The 16,042-nt window shown below is 36.5% G+C and overlaps 1 protein-coding gene across 3 annotated transcripts in view; it reads left to right on the top strand.

Moving 5' to 3' along the window:
• LOC141460304 (uncharacterized) overlaps positions 1 to 16,042 on the top strand; it is a 762,362-nt gene that overhangs the window by 197,567 nt on the left and 548,753 nt on the right. The gene's annotated exons all lie outside the window — the stretch shown is intronic.

Genomic DNA, 16,042 nt, shown 5'->3' with positions numbered 1-16,042 from the left:
CAGCAGAATGATTGTTTTAGTCTAGAATGAACTAGTGTAGTGTCATTGAGGAACATTGTCAGGTGCGAAGGACCTTAGATGTTGAGCACCTTAAACAGAACACAATAATAATAAAGAATGCCAGTTCTGAATGGAAAGGAATTATTCTGAATTAGAATTGTGACAGCACTTTTTTATTCAGAGGCATTTTTCGGATTCTCAGTACTGGTTCCAGACAGAGGTAAAAGTTTTCCATTTGAACAGTATCATTTCGCTTCCTTTTACAGAATAATTTTGCAGTGAACAAGATGAATCACATATTTTTAGACTAATTCCATGTTTTTGGGAAAATTCAGTTAAACTGAATCGTGGTATTTGATGTTCATATCAGAGTTTCATTAATGCCTCTTAACCAACTTGCAAACGGCTGGCAGAATTTTCAATTTCACTTTTTCCGAGGAAGAACAAATTTTGATGTTCTCTGCTTTAAAAAAAAAAAACAACATATTTTTCAGCTTGTTGCCATCATAAAAGAAATGCACATATGTTATATTACTTAAAACTGTCCAGTAGGGCAATAGACTATTAAGTATAAGGGGTTGATCGTCAAGAACTGCACGAACATTAAAGAACTCCCAACTTTGACAATTTGTTTCTCTTTTTCTATGAAAGATAAAGTTCCCAAATTTTCTTTAAATTATTGGGCATATTCTCATTTATAGATGTAATTTTTTTTGCAACAACCCAGATCTAATAGGTTTCGAGAAAAAACGTTGCTGAAAATGGGTAAAAACGGTATTTTTAAAAAATTGTTCTTGTTCTTACCCTTTTTTTGCAAACACGTAGCGCCTAAACACGTAAGATGTCATTCGATTCGGAATTACAAGTACATGTGCCATGTTTTGGCGGTCTCACAATGCTGTACATTGAATAAGAGAGAGAGTTAGCTCCATGTATGGTAAGGCCCCCTTCCAGAATAACTCTGTAAATCTTAGGCCCGATTTTGATGAAATTTAGCAGGATGAAAGGGTTAGGGCTCCCCTAAATACCAAATTGTAGAGAAAAATCTACTCTGCAATTTGTATAAATAGCAATGTTTTCGTGATAATAGTTATTGAGATATTGAAGGTTAAAATTTGGAGGTTTTGCAAATGGTTCAAATTTCAAACCTCTATATCTCTCTTCCTATTGTTCCGATTTTAATGAATCCTTTACTGAATTGTAGAGAATAGTATGAATTAAGTAGAGAAATACTCAAAATTTGGGTTTGTTTAAAGTAATTAACTGTGTTTGTAAAATTAAGCAATCAGTTAAAGTGAAAAACATCGCTTTAACTAAATTTCTTTTCTTGTACAAAAAAAGTCATTTAAATTTAGTTTAATTTTCGCCTTGAAGAGTTCACATGTCTATTCGTGTATCGATTATGTGTAAATATGAACTTATCGAAATTAACTTAATGCCCTATAATTCGGGCCCAGTTAATACCAAGCTGATAGCGATTTTAGAGGAGAGGAGTATAATAATAACTATTTAGTCCGTGTTTTCTCCATTGAATTCATTTCAAGGATAGGACGAGAATCGATCCTCGGCCTTGATAATGTATCTTACTGACCCAGCCCTAAATTTATACACCCACCCGCCATACAACGGCCTCTGCAATAGGCTCAATTGATTCTTTGCAAATCTACTTAAATCCTGCTCTTACTCGTTGAGAGGATAGTATTGTATTCAAGCTGATATATGTATTCATAAATTGAGGTAAGAAAAAGAGTGCAGTGTACATTGATTCAAGATGGCCATCGCTGGGATGATCCTCATTAAAACAGAAAAAAGAGGAATTGAATTTCCGATAAATGCCCAAAAATACAAAAAAATTATCGCTTCCGCAAATCTTCTTCTTATAGGTAAATTCACAATACTTGCCACATAAATTCAAAACAAAATGGAAATAAATTGAGAAAATAGAAGAAAAAAGGAAGTTAAAAAATAAGAAGTACGCGTAGGCGAAAGAGTCATCGTGTAGAAAAGTTGGGAAGGGAAGTTCCTTTTGTTTCCCAACTCCACAACCAGAACTCATTACACGGCTGGAAGTGAAGAAATGTAACAATCTACCACAAAGAACTCGAATTCCTCTTGATAGAACCAAACTGTCAAGGGTTCCTTCTAGCTCATTGAATTCTAAACTAACAAACTCGGCAAACAGAAATTCCCAACTTGGTTTTGATGGTTTGAAGTATTTATTTAAATCTTTGTTCAATTGATATGTCAATAGTTTATTTAAATTTTAGTTCTATTAAAGTAGAACTTATTGATCAGTTCATAATTTTAATTTTAGATTGATTCATTAAAGTGAATCTAAGTATTGAACGTGAATTTCATTTACCAAAAACCCTAAAATGCTCGAGGCTTTACTTGACATGGCATTTACTTGGAGCTCGCTAATTGTTCAGTCGTGAGTTCCGTTCTGCGCCGCCAGTTCGACTTCCTGTGCTCTACTTGGCAGTTAACCTTAAACTGGATTGCTCGGCTACTTCCGCGCTATCAAGATTAATTTTCCAACTAAATTTTTTGCAGCATTTTTAGATTATTGTTTACCCCAACAAATTTAAGTGGATAAACTCACACATTAGACAGTAGAACAGCGGTTCTCAACCTGTGGTCGCGACCCCGGCGGAGGTCGAACGACCAAAACACAGGGATCACCTGAAGCCATGGTGAAATGTTATTTATTTGGAATTAGTAATAAATATTTCTCAATATATAATTAAATATTGTTTTTGTGATTAATCACTATGTTTAAATTATGTTTGATTTGTAGCAATGAGAGTGCATTTCAGATATTTACATTTCGAATCATAAATGTAGCAAAATTACAGTTATGAAGTAGCCACCAAAATTATTTTTTGGTATGAGATCACCGCAACATGAGGAACTGTATTGCGGGATCACGGCATTAGAAAGGTTGAGAACCACTGCAGTAGAAGAAGTTCCAGCGAACCGAATGCAGGGATCTGTTCCTCACTGATTGTACTGACTGACACTATTCTTGAAGACCCACGGTTGGTGTTCCCCCAATTCCTTTTTTTCGATATCGTCTCCTCTGTACTCTTAACGGAAACTGACGAAGTACAATGTATTCAAACAGGATTTAAGAGGCCGTTTTCTAAAGAGTAAAAAAGTGACTTTTTTAAACTAGGTTCTTGGTTTCGTTCTAATTATGAATGGGCACAAAAGATCTTTGAAGGTGGAAAAGTAATTGATTCTTCTGTAAGAGAAACAACAAATCAAACTGTTAACGAAAGGAAATTATCACTCCAGGTAGATTTGCTGAACAAAAATAAAATTACTAAACTTTTATTCTCTCTTTAAAACTTCTACTAAAATGAAGTTAAACAATTTTTGCTGTTCAATTCCAATTTCACAAGGAAAAAGGAAGAAACGAAAGATAAAAGTCTTAATGAGTCAGTTAAGTCGTGCTATCCAGGATTTCTCTTCCACCATCTTTGTTTAGTAACAAGAAGAAAGTAGCTGAAAGGATATCCCCTTCCATTGCTGCCCCATTCTAACCAATTACTGGTAAAGAGATAAAATGTTTCTTAGCCTGGAGTAGCTGGGTGCCCGCGCGAGAAGGGGGTGGAATGAAGGATGAAATAAAACGAAACGACAATGGTGGTGAAAGCCCAGAGATGGGCTTAAAGCGATCTAAATCTGGTGATTGTTAGATATGTTCCTTAGTCTGGAGTTTCCAGTTCTTCAAGCGCCTCCATTTCTGCACGTCATTCCTCAATAGGCTTGCCTAGAGATTTCCCACTCTAGACAATTAACACTATATCTTCTACTTAGATTAACACTAAAATAAGTCATCTTCCGTTATTGCCATTATTGTTCATGCAGTTCTACCCTTGCAGATTGTCCATGAATACAGTAAGCTTACCATGTTCTACTGTATAAGCTCTCTTTCAATTCGAAAAGATTCTGACTCCATTCATTGATTCACACTGAGCTCTTTGAATTATTCTAAAGGGATTTAATTGTTTTTAAGTACCCTTCTGGAACATTCTCAAAGGATTCAAAGGATTTCTTTCCTGGGTGCTGAATGGAAAGCATCCATTAAATTCAAGAATGCTAAATAAGTGCACTAGTCTTTTCGCATAGTTATTTTGAAAGCTATTTTATTTATCACTTGAAGTTTTGATCTAAAGTGGTCATCTTCATCTCTTCAATATCAACATATTAAGCACTTACTACAGACTTAAGCACCAATCTTCCCAAGCCGCCACGATAGCAGAGCGGTTAGAGGCGAGGCCCGCAAAGATAAGATGTATTGTAGGTTAGTGGGTTCAATTCCTGGTATAGCCCTGGCATTTTATTTAATGTTTAATCAGGGAAATTTATTGTAAAGTACTGATTGCTAGTCGCCTCCGTCCAACACACCTAATTTCAAAGTTTGACGTAAAGCCCGCCTTGAAAAAAATAGGCATTACTTCAATTTTGCTTTTATTTACTAATCTTCCCACGCAGTGCTTATTTGAGGAATGATAGAATGAGAATGGTATATCTCACTGATTCTCTCTAAAAGTCAACCCTTTTCCTCTTGTAAGGAGAATCTTTCAGCCCTTACTGCGCAGGAAAACTGGCTCCTTTAATGACCCTCCTCCATTCAGGCCAATAAACCAGCGCCCCATTCTCTTGAGAAAAACCTTTTGTTCTATAATTAATTTTACAAAATGAATCCCTAATAATTTTCCCACTTCAATTATTAGCGGACAACATCAGAAGAGCAATCTCAATAATTATGTGAATACTAATCCTTATTAAATCCTTAATTGAATAATAAGGATAGAATGGGGTTTCAATTAAGTTTCCAATTACGAGTAATGATTGATTGAATAAAGTTGTGTATTGAGCAAATTGCAAATAAATCTATAATTGTAAATGGGAGTCATTAATATCTTAATATCATTTAGTAAATAAATTTTTTCAATAAAAAACAAATATCTTGTAAGAGAGCCACTTTGAATGGTAAATGTGGCAATTCTGCGGAAAGGAAGAAGCTCTTTCTTAGCTGGTGCTAGACCTAGAAGGCTCGCAAAACTCTTTGGCAGAACCGTCGTTGATCCTGTAATGCCTGATGAATTGCGAAATAACTTGATGGAGACATACCTTCCTGTAACTGGAGGACACTTTCTCCGTTTCTTGTTGCGGTGGAGTTGTTTAATCGATCTGTTGCTTCCGTCTTTCAAGATCTGGACTTTCAATCTCACTGTACCTTAAATCACAGTAAATTCTGTGGTGCCTAGCCAATTAGCGACGCCATTGTCCACCTTTTCAAGATGCAATCAACTTCCCGGTTGAAGAAATCCCTATTTGTTCTTTCACGTATTCTTCTTCTCTTGCGGAGATACTTCTAAGTACTTGTACCGGGAAATGTACAGTAGAGAAGGTAGGTCTTGAGCTACGTCTGAAATACTTTACTACAGGTACATCGTGCCAACTCCAGAGGTCTACTTCAAAGAAATTAAGATTGGTTTCGTATTGGTCGTGGTTTAAACTACCTTATCGATCGTAGCCATGAATGGAGGAGCATGATTACCCATATAATATAACTTCTACTACGGCGACGGTTGCTCTAATCAGGTCTTACGCAAAAACCTAGATGGTTTAATGGCAACTTCATCTTAAACCCGGTTGGTGTTGATCAAAAGCTTAAAAACGACCGGTGCATAAAGAAGTCCATTTAATCAAAATAAAATCCCTCAGTGCTGTTAGTTCTATTGTTGCTGTAAATTTTACTGATGACATAACGCAATTCTTAAATTTGTTTAATTTCTTATAAATTTCATCTGCTTGGATGTAGAATTGAAGTTCGTATATTTTTTGCCGATATTAAAATATGAATCATTCTTTAATGTTTAATCCAACAGTTATTAAATACCATATAGTTACATAATACCGGGGTTTATTGTCCAGGGTTGTTTTATTTGTCCAATATTCATCTAGTTCTTCCTCTGTGCCAATACTAGTACAGTTGGTATATTACATGGGTTCGCAACCCAGGGTGTCCAAAGCTATGAAGTTCTCACACCAATTCTGGGGCAAACTAATATGAGACGGAAACATTCCTTTCCTTAATACGGAGAAAATCCTTAAATATCCGTCTGGAACTGTCGACCTCATTCACAAAATCCATATTATCAGCGGCGCTTATTAGTATACAGTATTGAAAATCCATCAAGAAAACTTTAGTAGTGGAGCTTTTAAGTATTACTACTTCTGGCTCTAGGATTACGATCTTGAAGATTTAATATTTTACGTTATTAATGGAAATATCCGTCTTGAACAGACCTAAAAGTGGTTTTTTCAAAATTCTATAATTAAAGCCCAATTCTATAATTAAATTGGCGCCACCGCGGGTTTCCAAAATCAACTTTTAAACAACATTAGCCAACCAGATGCTACTTTACAAAAAAAAAAATAAAAGAAGATTTTTTGGAGAACGACAACTGGCAAAGTGCTTGTTAAGACAGTACTGGCGGAGAGATGGGCTTAGCTTCCCTCTAACGTGTCATTTAAGGATGATGAGTGGCCTCACCACCTGTGTAGTATTAATAGGATGTAATGTAATATTTTAGAGGGATAGATGTTCCTTAAAATATTAAAATAATTAATTCCTTATCATTAATTATTCCGCATACTGGAGTCGTCGCCAAAGGGGTCGCGTGAGGTCTGGGCTCCACTTCATGAGACAGAGAGGTGATAGAATTAAATAAGATATTTAAAAATGATTAAACATATGATTTAAAATATTAATTAATTCAAAGCCTAATCATTGATTATGGTTACGATTAACTGTGTGGTTACGCCCGCACTATTGAAGCCTAATCACTAAGTTCCGATTAACTCTGTGGCTAAGCCAGATTATTATGGAAACCCAATCACCAAGTTCAGATTAACTCCACGGCTACGCCAGCTTCTTAAATTTTAATGATTACACGTGGTTCTACTTTTCAAATCGTACAACTTCCAAAAATTACTTCTTCAAATTCATTTTAAACGTCCACTGTTTGCTAATCCTGATTACTAGGCTCTCGATTACGTTTAAAAGAATGTGACCCCAACAAAGTATGCCAAAGAAAATTATGGTAATTGGACATCTGGTTATTGTGGATCTCGTAATAAAAGAAAGTGGAAAATGGACAAAAGTTATGAATGTGACAAAAGCAGAGGAAATGAAACCGTATGCGATGAACCATACTGGGGGCTTTTCCTGTACTGTCTTAAGACTTGCATGACGTTTTCCGCCGTATAGTGTGACACGGGTTCCGCTCAGTTTTCTTTTCTTTTTTCCACCACTATCACTTACAAACGAAAAAAACTATGTAATAATTCTATCAGAATTCTTGAAGGACAGACAGGATGATGTATTTGGGTCCTTCCGTTCAGGAGGACTATTCACCCCCTTGGGAAATTTAGATGTCACTTTTTATTCAGTTATTTTTTTTTTTTTTGGAAAAGCAAACATCGTAGTGAACATGTATTTCCGGTGTTTTTCACCTTTCTGCTTCCAATGAATGGATTACAAGTTATCGTTTGAATTATTTCTATTTTCTTTTCTTTTGAACTTCGCCATTTTGGAAGGGGGAATCTCAAATTAAAGAAATTATCACATTTCTATTTTTCGTTACTAGGCAGGAAGTAATTTTGAATGATTTCACTAGAAATACATGGATTTGAGGACCAAACAGGGGTATTTTCGAAACAGGAAGTGGGCGTCTAATCATAATGACGTGGAAGGGAATGAGACAACTACCCTGGCAAGACGAACTCTTTTTCGCGGCACCGATAGTTGTAGCCAATCAGTTTCTTCTCCAAGAAGAAAAGAGAGAGGTATGAAGAATCACGCTCCTTCCAGGACTGAGGGCAACTATCGGTAAGGTACGAGGTCAGTAAATTAATATTGAGACTGATTTTTTTAAATTTTTTTATTCAAAAAGAATTACAATTCTATATTGTCACCTTCAAAATAACTTCCTTCTGAAGCCACACAGCGCTGGAGACGTTTCTTCCACTCCTCATAGCAGTGCTCGAACTCCGATACTGGAATAGCCTTCAGCTGGTCGGTTACAGCCGTTTGAATGTTTTCGACAGACCCAAAATGAGTTCCCTTGAGGTGATTTTTCAACTTCAGGAGGAGAAAAAAGTCACAAGGACTTAAGTCAGGTGGAATAAGGAGGCTGAGGAGCCACAGGAATGTTTTTACTGGCCAAAAACTCTGGTTTATTGAAATTGCTGTGTGACAAGGAGCATTATCGTGATGCAACACCCACTTATTCTTGATGTTTGGTCTCACACGAATGACCCTTTTTTCGAAGTTTTTCAAGAACCTCTCGGTAAAAGTGTTGATTGACCGTTAGACCTTGTGGTAGAAACTCTTTGTGGACGATTCCTCCGTGGATATCGAAAAAACAAATCAGCATGCATTTGATCTTCGACTTCGCCATCCTTGCTTTTTTGGGGGGCCTTAGAGAGGTTGAAGTGTGCCACTACATGCTCTGGCGCTTGGTTTCTGGGTCGTACTCAAACACCCAAGACTCGTCAACAGTAATGACACGTTCCAGAAAATGGGGATCATTTTCAATTGAATCCAAAAAGTCAAGGCACTTTTCCTTCCTGATGTTCGACAGTCGAAAATATTCAAACGGCTGTAACCGACCAGCTGAAGGCTATACCAGTATCGGAGTTCGAGCACTGCTATGAGGAGTGGAAGAAACGTCTCCAGCGCTGTGTGGCTTCAGAAGGAAGTTATTTTGAAGGTGACAATATAGAATTGTAATTCTTTTTGAATAAAAAAATGTAAAAAAAATCAGTCTCATTACTTAATTTACAGAGCTCGTATGCTGTCATAAAGGGCGTTAACTACTCACGTCAGCATCTCTAAAAACAATTATGAGATGATCGTTTCTGATTTTTGTATAATCAAACTTTAAACTCAGTTGATAATAAAAAAATATCAATCTATCAAAATATGCTATCTTTTCACCTATAAATTAGCGTTAATTTCGATGATTCTTTTTGTATGTAAATGGATAATTGTCAAATCATTTTAAAAAAATTTGTTAACAGAAAAAAGTGAATACACTCTACAATGAACCAATTAGTTGAATTTGATTTTCGACAAATGAATAACACATGTCGTGGTGCCCTAATGAAATTAAAAGAGTGCTGAAGCGTAATTGAATGTTACAAATTACTGGATAAATGTAGAGCATTTTATTTTATCCATTGTGTTGTGAATAATTAAAAAGCAATGAGTGCAAAATAGGTTTGTTAGGTCTAATGGTGGCAGTCGTTAAATTTTGAGAGGTTATTTATAAAAAAAGTAAAAAAAAAACAAAATAGGAGCGCATTGTAATGATGCCTATTTGACTAGGTAATGGTATAATTATTTTTTTGTAACAAATAAATTTAAATTTTCGCTGAGTGTGTTTGAGAGAGAGGAGGGGAAGAGAAGGAGCTTTTGCAGGAAGTCAAGGCACAAGATCTCCGCAATTTATCTGAAAAAATTTAGTCTTCTATCTCAGAATCAGAGGTACAACCACAAATAAGGTGGAAATTCTTCTAGTGAATTCTATCTAGCGGCAGTTCTCGATCAAGTACTTTGAGTGGCCACCCTCCAGGATGTGTACTGATTTCCAATCAACTTCTTATTAACGTCTCCTCATACTTTTAGAATAAATAACAGGCCACTTGTAAACGTACTTAGGAATATTAAAGGTTAAATAATAACAAGTGGTGTTTGAAAAAAAGAAAAATTATTAAGTAATTGGAAAATGCCAATTAATAGGATGTGTTTCCGCCTCTTGCGTTTATTACGGTTTGCATTGACGACGTGGCATTGACCTAATAGGATTTTGAATAATTTCCTGAAGGATATTTTCGTATTCTTCCGCTAGTGCAACCCTTAACTCCTGAAACGAATCTGCTAATGTTGGACATCTCTTAATTCGTCTTGAACAACTCATCCCACAGATTTTTGCAATAAGCTTTAGATCTGGACTACATGCTGGGCCCACTCTAATCATCGGATTGAAGCGTTTTTCCAGGTAGCGGGAAACAATATTTGCTGTATGGGGGGGGGCCGTGCATTATCGTGTTTAAAAGGAAAATTCCTCGCCAAAATATGGTACGAATGGGAACAACAGCCTCCGAAAGAATGTCGGTCTATGTAGCCAGCAGCAAGGTGTACAATGCAATGGGAGGCGATTCTGGGCATCATTTGCAACAAAAAATTCCATATAAACTATGGATGGCTCAATTCGGCTCCGTTTTATAGATATTTTTAATTCAATGTTTTTTCAAGATATCACTACTTTTTAGCAAAAAGTTGTCTGTATTTCTCAAACTATTAAAGCTGCAGCAATTTCAATCAGCTCATTAGAAAGAAGGTTAAATTTCCTTTTAAATAAGCTAATTTGTATTCCAAAATAATAATATTAAGTATTTCACTTTGTGGCCCAAACATAAGAAATAGCAAGTTTCTAATTTTTATTCAAAAACTTTGACTTCATTTTTCTCAAAAATATTATATATGTAAAAAACGTGCACTATTCAGGAAAAACATCTACATACAATCACCTTTCGAACGGTATACAATGCATTGGGGTTATTTTACAAATTGATCCAGAAATCTGTGATTAATTGCAAAAAAAGTAGGCCTCAAAAACAGCGTCGGCATTATGAAAGGAATTCACCTACCATAAGAATATAACTGATCAGAATCATCAAATCCAGTACGATTTTTTTGCAAACGTGTAATTTAATAATTAATTTATTCAAGAAATATAAAATTAACCGCCTAGTTCCAAAAGTTTATTGTGTAGTTCAAGAAAATCTGTGTTTTATTCACATTATTTGGCATATTTCTTTAATTAACTAAAAAATAACACACTAAACTCGTTAAACGAAAATCTTTCTTTCGAAATTGGTACCTAGATTAGATTAAATTTGGGTGGCCTCAGGGCCTACGCCACTGCGACCCCTTTGGGTCTATTGTGGCTCCCCTAACTTTAAAGCTCACCCTCCAGACCTGTCCTTTTAATTAGACTCTTAATGCTGGAGAGCGACTCTTGGGTAAAGCTCACAGGCCTTGGTTTTTCCTCCCCGAGAAGTAACATCCTTAGCCAAACAAGCCCCTCACAATGGCACAACACGTGCGGTGCTGTTTCCTCCTCTTCCTGACAGAACCTACAAAGGCTATCATCTGCCAGGCCCATGCGATGCATGTGTTTTCTGAGTCTGCAGTGGCCAGTTAATAGACCTACAATCATCCTGATAGCCCCACGTCCTTGGCGGATTAATTCTGCAGTCAGCCTCGGCGAATAGCCTTTAATAAACTCCTTCGCCTGTCTCTGTCCAGTGGTGGCAGACCACCACTCCTGAGACCTACTCTGCACCCATAAGTTAATGGTCGCAGTCTTAATACACTTCGGAACCCCAAAACAGGGCTCCGGGCCAACGAAGTATCTCGCAGAGCCTTCCCGGGCCAATAAATCTGCCGCTTCGTTACCCTTATGTCCTGAATGACCAGGTACCCAGACCAGAAAGACCTTATTTTGGTCACTAATTTCCTTCAGGGCACCCAGACAGTCCCAAACCAGTTTTGAGTTAACCTGATAGGAACTAATTGCCCGTAGAGCAGCCTGACTATCCGAGAAAATTACGACTTTAGAATTAATAATTCCTCGCCCTTCAATCTCGGTAGCACAGAACCTAATTGCAGCCAGCTCAGCCTGAAAAACTGTAGCTAGCTTCCCTAGGCTAACCGAAAAGCTACATTTCGGCTTCACCCCGTACACTCCCGCTCCCACTCCCTCCTCCATCTTGGAGCCATCAGTGTACCACATTGAATCTCCCACCACTGGGGGTCCACGTCTCCAAGCCTCCCGGTCTCCAATACAGACTTTGAACGGCTTGTCGAAGTTATATTTGGGAGTCATAGAATCCGAAGGCAGGCCCAAAATAGAATCGGCCTCCAGCTCCTCATATAACTCTTGATATGCTCCTCCATGTCTGACGGTAATAGGAGCTTGTCCTTCCATAAGCCTAACGACAACGGCCCTTGCAACGCCTTGAATGTATATGTGCAGTGGGGGCAGATTTAACAAAACCTCCAAGGCCGCAGTAGGGGAGGTCCTCATGGCACCGGTGACACTCAGGCAAGCTAGCCTTTGAATACCACTGAGCGCCCGGACTCCACCCACCTGCAAGGTTTTTGCCCACCAAGCCACCGCCCCATGTGACACCATGGGTCTGACTACACTCTTGTAAATCCAGAGTGTCATCTTAGGGCTCAGTCCCCAACTTTTCCCACACAGCCTTTTACAGTATCCTAAGGAAACTTTTGCCTTATGGGAAATCATGTTTAGGTGAGAATTCCACGTGAGCCTTTTATCAAAGATAACCCCAAGATACTTGGCCTCCATGGACAAGGGGATAGTAACTCCCCCCAAAATTGGTTGCACCAATCCATCCAGATTCTTCTTTCTTGTGAAAGGAACAACCCTAGTCTTTTGCGGATTGATGGAGAGACCCTCCGCTCTACTCCATCTATCCACAATATTAAGCGCTCTCTGTAAGCGCTCCGAAACCGTATAAGCGAATCGTCCCTTATCAACCACTACCAGGTCATCAGCAAAACCCAAGCAGTACAATTGGTACCTAACATTCATTTAAATTCATATACCATTTTCTTCTTTTTATTTTATTTTATTATTTATAATGTAAATTTTATATACAGTGCAGTTCCATTACAGGACAGTGAGCCGCTAGAAGCTCCTCCTACGAAGAGAAAATCTAAGGATCAGCAGCTCCATTCCCTTCCTTTAATTCATTTCCTAATTTTTTTACACATCTAAAGCTCAAGTAATTCTAAATATTCTAAATTCAATAACTGACCTAACCTTTAGGGAGTAAAGCTTCTTAGTGTAAGTTCAAAGTTTATCTTCTGAACTATAGAAACAATTTCAGAAAAAAATTAAATATTGAACACTTAAATTAAGGGTTTTTATTTTTCTTCGTCAGTGCGCCTTAACCTGTACGCAATAGGTGTACACTCAACACGTTTTTTAAAGAAAAAAACCTGAAGCTGTAACCGCGCTCAGATAATTTCAGCAAATAAACCCCCTTTTCCACACAGCTGTTAATTTCTTTTTTTAAAATTATATCTAAGTGTCCGCCGAGGGTCTTTTTTATCAATTAATTCTGAAAATCTTTAATTAAAAAAACGGTCCTCTAGAGAGAGAAGGAAAGGTATATCCTTCTCTCTCATAGCGGAAGGAATAAATTAAAGAGAAAAATACTTAATGAGTTAAGTTTAAAATCGAAGTGGTCCAGAACAAGAAGGATGTTTATTTAAACTAAGTTACCGCCGGAAGTAAAGAGAAAGAAAGGAAATAATCTTATTGGATTTAAAGGAAGTGTTCGGCCAAAGAAAAGGAAGTGATTAAAACAAAACAGAAAAACAATCTTCTCTGTGGTGACACTCACAAGACATCCGCTTACGAATCTCTCAAAAGTTCTGTTCCGCACAAATCTTCTCCCATCTCCGAACATTTGGAGTCTTCTTACCATTCATTACACTGAAATGTAATTGAAAAGCCTCTCCAAACGCCTCCGCTCCGAACTACCCTAGAACGATTTTTTTTAAAAAATGACATTAGGGTTTGTAGAGTTGCGACTGTTAAGGCATGGTCAAATAAAGGTTGACCATTGGATGTCGAATAGCAAGAGACAACTTACGAACCGACACTAAGCGTAGTCTGTTATCTCTTCAAGTAGTTATTGCTGGCGTTTCCTTCAGCTCGACTATAGTGCCGGAGAGGGGAGATATATATAGCAACTCCAAATTCCTTGACAGTGACCAGAAATAAAGTCAAAGTTAAATAGTAACAATGCAGTTCTAGTGGAAGGTAAAAAATGGCTACATAAGATGTTTTGGCTTAGTCCCACTTTATTTCTGTTCATTTGTAACCAAGTTTGAAAATCAAACAGAAATACTGGGTGAAGAGTTGGATGACCAGGACCAAAAGTGTTTTTTAGAAGATAAGTTTAGTAAAGATAAATAATAAAGGGACCTATCTTTCAGTATCTGAATACACTCTTGTGTTTATCCGTAAGAAAATTAGTTGATTACTTGAACCGTGGCTATAAAAACAACCTTCATCAATAAAATCCTATCCTAATTCTACCTCACATACACGTACAAAAGGGAGGAGAGAACAAGAATCCTTGAATTCTAATTAAAACATCCTTAAAAGCGCTTTATAAAGGGTACAGATTACTGGTATTAATTAAAAACTGATCATACTTAGTCATTCGATACCCTTAAAAAAGGGAGAAGCTGTATTTTTGTAATTAATGTTATTTAGATTTTCATAACAATAAAAAAAAGGAGCAATCGATGGATTAAAACTTTTTTATCCTTTTTACAATAAATACCAAAGAAAAAGAAAAAAGAAAAATTCTCTCTTAAATTAGTTCTTTCCTTAGTAATTATTTTTTAATTGAACATCCTGTCTACTGATAATGGCGTGGACTTCGTTTTTCCGTCATTAAAAAAAGGCCGAATTAATGAGAATTGAAATTGGAGAATCTGAGCTATTCGCCAAGCCTAGCCAAGTGACCAATGGGCATATACAGGTCTCGTACATTGGAAAGAAAGAAGTTCTTCAGCAGGTTCTTCGATTCAGATGAGGACGTATAGCGGTGAGAACGGTCTCCCAGGAATAGGAAGTATAATTTTGTGGTATATCTTGCCCACGAGGATTCCATTCAAGGATATCATGTCTTGTCTGCTACAGTTACCCAGTTCGTATCAAGAGTACGCATAATCTTTTCCAGCAGCAATGTTCCAGATAAAAGAGGTAATATTTTAATGATGTTACTTTAACAAAAACTTAAAAAGTTTAAAAAGTTGTAGTATAAGGGTTGATTACACGCTAAAAGGTGCACAAATCAGCAAGTACCCAACATTTCATTAATACTTCATTGTTATTATTTAAGTAATTTTACTGCATTAACTTGTCTTTAATATTTTATAGAATTTGATGAGTTCTAAAAAAATATTAATAAAAAGTAAATACGGTAAAATTACTCAAATGATACCAATGAAGTATTAATGAAATATTGGGTAATTGCTGATTTGTCTACCTTTTGGCGCTTCACCGTTACTCTTAAATATTAAAACTATAAATTTTTGTTAAAGAGATTTTTGTACCTTTTGGATAGATTTTCCTTCTAATCTATTTCTGCAAAGTAATGTATCTACTGTACAGATTTTCATAACATTTGGAATAAGCAATATTTTCATTATATCATAGTATGGTATTGAATTGAAACCGCAAATACCACTGAAGAGATCTTTTAAAAGAATGCTTAGAGTTGACGGCCCCAAACCTTCTATATCTCAATAACTATTATCACTAAATGCGACCTATTTACATCAGTTATAGAGCTAACTATTCTCTACAATTTGGTGAAGATTTCATACAAATCTGAACAATAGGAAGAGAGATATAGAGGTTTGAAATTTGAACCATTTGTAAAACCTCCAAATTTCAACCATAACTATTATCACTAAATGCGACCTATTTACATCAGTTATAGAGCTAACTATTCTCTACAATTTGGTGAAGATTTCATACAAATCTGAACAATAGGAAGAGAGATATAGAGGTTTGAAATTTGAACCATTTGTAAAACCTCCAATTTTCAACCATAACTATTATCACTAAATGCGACCTATTTACATCAGTTATAGAGCTAACTATTCTCTACAATTTGGTGAAGATTTCATACAAATCTGAACAATAGGAAGAGAGATATAGAGGTTTGAAATTTGAACCATTTGTAAAACCTCCAATTTTCAACCATAACTATTATCACTAAATGCGACCTATTTACATCAGTTATAGAGCTAACTATTCTCTACAATTTGGTGAAGATTTCATACAAATCTGAACAATAGGAAGAGAGATATAGAGGTTTGAAATTTGAACCATTTTTA

The sequence above is a fragment of the Rhodnius prolixus genome, unplaced genomic scaffold, assembly GCF_049639745.1.
Source record: "Rhodnius prolixus isolate KJV_2025 unplaced genomic scaffold, Rpr scaffold_6, whole genome shotgun sequence".
NCBI lineage: Eukaryota > Metazoa > Arthropoda > Insecta > Hemiptera > Reduviidae > Rhodnius > Rhodnius prolixus.
The sequence above is the reverse complement of the archived record's forward strand: the minus strand, read 5'-3'. Positions and strand labels throughout refer to the sequence as shown.